Below are 5,917 nucleotides of genomic sequence, written 5' to 3'. Positions count from 1 at the left end.
GCCGTGCTCCGGGGCTGGAAGCAGCAGGCGCGTTCCCAGCTGCCCTGGCCGCCTCACTGCCGCCCTGGGATCCCGAAAGGCTGCAGCTAATACCCCAACACGGGCAGCTCGCGTGGGAAGCCGCGTGGTTTTCCTCATGGCCTTTCACGGTGGCTCTTTTCTGTGGGGATCCTTTCTTAGCAAATAAGTTAAGAAAGTGGATCTTGCAGTTTAGCTGACAAGAACCACACCACGCCAGTGTCTTGCAAAGGTAACAGGGACGTTGGGCTTCAGGAGTGACACAGAAGTCTGGCCCCAGACTATGTCAGGACTCTCTTAAAACACTGAGCAGATGCCCCCTCTGCATCCCCCCACCCGCCAGGCCAGCATGAGCCAGGGCACTGACCTCCATGCCAGAGTCACTCCTTCAGGCTGCTCGGGAGGGGCCTTCTCGTCCTGCCCCCTTGCCCTTCTAGTGCAGTCTTCCCTTCACAAAAGCCTCTCGGCCCCCGGCTCACTCATGATTGGTGTTTTATAGAGAGCTCGTCAGGGCTAAGTCCCCCTGCTCTAACCACAGATTGCCACATGGATCACCAGCCTAGCCCCTCACTGCATACAGGCCCTTAGGGGTCTGGCTTGAAGGAGGGAGTCTTTACAGGGACCAGCGTGAGTGAAATGGGACAGAGCCATGACCAAGGTGCCAGGGGCCCACGTGTCCCAGTCTCAGTGCAGCGTGGGAATCAGGTGGTAGCCAGGTTCAGCCCTGGCTCCGGGCCCACACTTGCCGGGCAAGGCCTTCGCTGGTGGTTGAGCCTCGGGGCAGAGCGTGTGTTGGGAAATGATCCCTCTGTTATGGGTTTCGGATGTGGAGAATGTTCCCAGAGCCTCGAGGTGCAGTGTTATCCTTCCTTCTGGCCCCGGTGTGTCACCCGCTCTCTGAAGGAAGGTCCATGTGTTCGACGCCTGCTCGATGTCCTCACATGTCATCGCTGTGGACTCTCAGAATCCAGGGCGGAGGTTTGAGCAGTTCAATGAGCAAATTGGGCAGAGAAGTGGCAAGAAATGGCCCTCCTACCACCCAGGTTCTCGCCGCGGCAGAGCACCAGTGCGGGCACAGCAGGGCCATGTCGTGTCTGTGCCAACAGCCCTCTCTCCTTTAGAGACATTGCAAGAGCATTTTGCACAGAGAAAAAGACCCATGAATGTCATCTTTTATCTCTTGTTTTCAGTTGGCATTTTTGTTCTTGACACACACTTGTAAACCGGTCTTGCCAGGACACACGTTGTTTTGCTCTTTCACTACAGTTACCTCTGACTCCTCCTGTCTCGACTGCTGACGTTCCTCGACTATTCTGATGTCTGTTTTGTGGGAAGCAGCCTTCCATGGGGTTCCTTTTACACACTGTAGGGCTATCTTTATACTTAAAAAGGGTTTTTTAAAGAAAACTGTCACCTCCTGGGGGATTTGCAGAAAACCATTTCACCCACCTTGAGCAAAAGGTAGATTCCTCATTATTTTCTTAAAAGCTCAATGTAATAAAAGAAATCTAATTTAGCATTGTTGTGCTACCTCAAAGGTAAAAATGTCTTAAAGTCTCTTTTTGGTCCTGAGTCTATACATGGTGTTTGAAATGTCTTTCAATTGGAATTATTTTTAAATCATTGGGAAGAATTTTATTTTAAACCGTTTCACTCTTGTGTTTTAATCTTAGAAGAAGTGATTGGAAGTGATTGATTCTTGCTCTATGGTATTGAATACAATTAAATCACTGTTTGCCATAAACAAGGTTGGGTTTTTAAAAGGGAAGCCCTGGGGCGTGGCTTGGCTCTTGGTTAATAAAGGCCGGCAGGTCTGTCTGACTTTACAGTGCAGCCGTGTCCTGTGTTTGTCCTCTCGCTCCAGGGCTCCAGGCCATCCGGTCACTCATTTGGCAGGGGGCCTGGCCTCCGGGACCAGGCTGGGTCGGTGCCCCGGGCCCCACCTCACCTCTGTGCCGCCCCTGCCCAGGCTGCTATGTCAGCGCCCACTTCGCCACGGACCAGCTCCCAGTGCTGTCCCAGGTCCATGTCCAGGAAGAGCCGGTGTCCCCATTCCAAGGCAGTCAGATGGATGCCCTCTTACCTGGGGAGACAGACTCTATTGATTTAAATGGTAATCTCGAGTCACTCTTACAGAAAATGCCCAGATAATGTTTGACCAAATGCCTGGACACCCAGGGCCTAGTCAAGTTGACACATAAAAGGAACCACAGCTCTGAGTTGCTGGGGATGGGGTGCCCCGGGACCCGCACATCCCTTGCCCGGGAAGATGTGCTCCCGATGGAGCCCAGCAAAGCCACCTCAGTATGACACTGTTTATTTCCTTCTTGCAGCGTGGCTACCAGAGCCAGCAATGACCGATAGGCCACTGTGCCCACAGGTCACCAAAGGAGCTCATTCTACCACAAAACCGTGTTCCAGTGTGATCTCACCTACACCTGGCAGTACAAAGGCCAAATAGCGGGTGTCCCTACAAAATACCCACGTGGGGCCCCAGAAACTGGTAGTTGAACCCTCAAAGCCAAACTGGCCTTGCTTCAAGACTTTAATTACTTAAATATGGTCTGACCTTTGTGGTTTTTGTGGTGGTATTGCTATGAACAGGTAAGAAATGTCAGGCAGCCTGGCCAGCATGGCTCAGTGGTTGAGCATCAACCTCTGAAGCAGGAGGTCACGGTTCAATTCCTGGTCAGGGCTTGGTCCCCAGTGTGGGGCGTGCAGGAGGCAGCAGATCATGATTCTCTCTCACCATTGATGATTCTGTTTCTCTCCCGCTCCCTTCCTCTCGGAAAGCAATAGACGTGTGTTACAATAATAGATAAATGCCAGGACAGCCCCGGGAGGTCAGGTGGTTGGAGAGTCCCAACGTGCCGAGGTTTTGATTCCCAGTCAGGGCGCCTAGAAGAGCCAACCGATGAATGCATACAGAAGTGGAACAAATCTCCCTTCATCTTTCTAAAATCAGTTTGTGAAAAAACAAACAAATGCCAGGACAGCCTCAAGATCATGTTGTCCGCAGTCTCAGCCCTAAGGAGTGGACGTCGCATGAGGTTTTGCTTCCTGTGTATGTTGTGACAGGAAGCTAGAGATTTGTTCTATCAGAGTTACCTGAATGGATCCTCAGCTGTCTTATTGCATCAGTTTTATAACAACAGAATTAAAACAGTCACAACGTGGTTAAGGAAATGGTTTCACAAGGCATCATGGTAAGTGTGAATGTTGCTTCCCTTGCTCATCCTCCCTGCAGACAGATGCCCCATCACCGGTGATGGCCAGGAGTGTGTACTGTTACCTAATTAGGGGATATGCAAACAGAGTGTAGTGTGTCACCCAGGACTGTACTGGACAGCCAGCTGTGAATTCAGACCATGTTAACGAGGTTCTGCATTAGGGTGCCAGAAGTTAGGTCTGGCTCAGCTCGTTTGTTTAGTGAACAAATCTCGATGACCTGCCATGGACATTCCGCACTATTGACACCCCTGGAATCGGGACTGATGTACAGCAGTCACTGAGCAGCCTTGGGCCCTTCCTCGAGCGCTGTTACCCTCCATCTCTCTGGGCGGAAGCGGACAGCAGCCCCAGGCTCCTAGTTCAAGGATGAGCCTGTTGTTGCCCTGGGCCATGCTGCTCTTCTCTCTGGGCTGCTGTGGCCTTGGGAGAGTGAGTGGCTTTTTATGTTGTTTTATGTGGTGGTTTTTTTATTGATTGTTTTTGTAATCCTCACCTGAGGATGTGTTTCCATTGATTTTTAGAGAGAGAGGGAAAGACAGAAATAATGCGAGAGAAACACACCGATTGGTTGCCTTCTGCACAAGCCCTGACCAGGGCCCATGCCAGGGAGGAGCCTGCAACCGAGGTACATGCCCTTGACCAGAATCGAACCCGGGACCCTTCAGTCCGCAGGCCAGCGCTCTATCCACTGAGCCAAACCGGCTTGCTGAATTATTTTTTTAATGTTTTTATTGATTTTTACAGGGGGGGGAGAGAGAGAGAGAGAGAGAGAAACATTAATGATGATGAGAGAATCATTGATCGGCTGCCTCCTGCACACCCCACTGTGCCCTGACTGGGAATTGAACTGCAACCTCCTGGTTCATAGGTCGAGGTTCAACCACTGAGCCACACTGGCCGGGCTTTATTGATTCTTAGAGAGAGGGACGGAGAGAGAGTAACATCAATGAGAGATCGGCTGCCTCCTACACACTTCCTCCAGGGGGTCAATCCCACACTCTGGCATGGAACCCGTGACCTCCTGGCTCAGGCCCACCCTGTCCTCCTCTGCAGAATTGCACTGAGCCGAGGGTCAAAGGTCACTGTGTATTCTCCTGGAAGCCAGGACCCAGCATCTCCTAGCCAAGTCCTCCAAGGCCCAGGATGAGGCAGCAAGCGTGTGCGGTTGGTATTTTTTCTAGTAAACAGGTGAAAAGGAAGAGCGAGAGTCCAGACCCCCAGCTAAGCAAACCAACATTTGCAGCATAACATCTGAGCCTCCTTACTGTGAACTGGACATTTTCATTCTCAAAATGGAAGGCCGGGCCTGAGGGGACATGAGTGCACATCCCCATGTCCTGGCAGGCGAGGAGCAGGGACCTGAGGTTGGGCTCGGCCTGCAGGGCAGGAGGGAAGCGGCCTTTGGACAGATGTACATCCCTCCGGGGCAAGGTGGATCACCCCTTGGGTCACCTTGGACGCTGCCTCCTGTCCCCGAGCTGTGCTGCCAGCCTCAGCTCGGAGTGAGCCGTGAGGCTACACCGGCTCAGATGCCCCAGGAATAAGCCTGGGCCCAGACAAGGGGTGGTTGTCCCTGGCAGCTTGGGAAGCCAGAGCATTTTCCCAACCAGAACGGAGCTGAGCGGGGAGAGGGCACGTGACCCCCAGGCCCTGAACTCAGGCGTCAGAACTGAAGGCAGTTTCATGCAGCTCGCCTGAGGGGAGCCCACAAGGATGAGTTGGAGCCTCTTTTTGGCTGGCTCTGGGAACCAGGAGCCAGGGTTACGGGTGGGCACCGCCACCCCGCCCATTCCCCTGCCCTGGGCTTTGCCTGGCATGCAGTCGGGAGGTGGGGTCCAGTGGCTGGAGCGGTCTCCCCTCTTGTGCTCCCAGGGGGGCTGTCCTCCTCCCTGGTAAATGGGTAAAGCTAGTTTATAACCAAGGGCCTAGCCTCCGCGACCGGGAACTGGTTCAAGGCCCGGTTGACAGCGTGCAGGAAAGGTCCGTAAGGGTGTTGTGTAGTCCGGCGGCATAGCTGGGTGGCTGGTCAGGGCACACGCCCGGGTTGCAGCCTCCATCCCTAGTGTGTGGTGCGTGCAAGAGGCATTCAATAAAAATATTAAAGAAGAGTGTTGCTGTGACCAGGCTGGCTTCCCAGCCAATGGGGTTCCCGGGTGCCCCCTCCCGCCCGCACTGCCTGCTGGTGCAGGGACTGGGTGTGCTTCCAGCGCCTCCACCCTGGCCAGGAGGGATCTTTTTCTTGGTAATTTTCCTGCCTTTTGTTCTGGAAAAAAAAAATTCTTAGGAATGATTTGCAGTCAGCCCCGCCCCTGGGCAGACATCCCGGCTGTGGGTGTGGAGGGTGGGGGTGGGGGGCATCCAGGGTCGCCCCTGCCCCGGTGGAACACCGTGTTCCCTACAAGCAGCTGCACGTCCAACCCAACCCTTGAGCCGGCGCGGGGGCCACTGGGAGTTCTTGAGGCCGGAGAGGGTGGGGTTGAGCAAGAACGGTTCCGCTTAAGGAACAGGCAGGAAAGGGGTGTGGAGAGATGCCGATTGTCTATGCTGCCCCGCCCCACCCGCCCCCACCCGCCGGGCTGCTCTGGAGGGAGACGAAGTGCAACAAAGGCTGCCCGGCTGCCGTCTTCGGGCGGAAGGGCCGCCTCAACCTCCTGGTTCAGTTCTTGGC

At 54.1% G+C, this 5,917-nt stretch overlaps 1 protein-coding gene across 1 annotated transcript in view; it reads left to right on the top strand.

The window, feature by feature from the left end:
* The window catches only part of IP6K2 (inositol hexakisphosphate kinase 2), a 32,273-nt gene that overhangs the window by 5,932 nt on the left and 20,424 nt on the right, over positions 1-5,917 (top strand). Inside the window, exon 2 of the mRNA XM_015568330.1 lies at positions 5,078-5,082. The gene's annotated coding sequence lies outside the window, so the exon portion shown is untranslated. The remainder of the gene's footprint in view (positions 1-5,077; positions 5,083-5,917) is intronic.

The sequence above is a fragment of the Myotis davidii genome, unplaced genomic scaffold (assembly GCF_000327345.1).
Source record: "Myotis davidii unplaced genomic scaffold, ASM32734v1 scaffold663, whole genome shotgun sequence".
Lineage (NCBI taxonomy): Eukaryota > Metazoa > Chordata > Mammalia > Chiroptera > Vespertilionidae > Myotis > Myotis davidii.
This window is presented reverse-complemented; position numbering and strand designations above follow the sequence as displayed.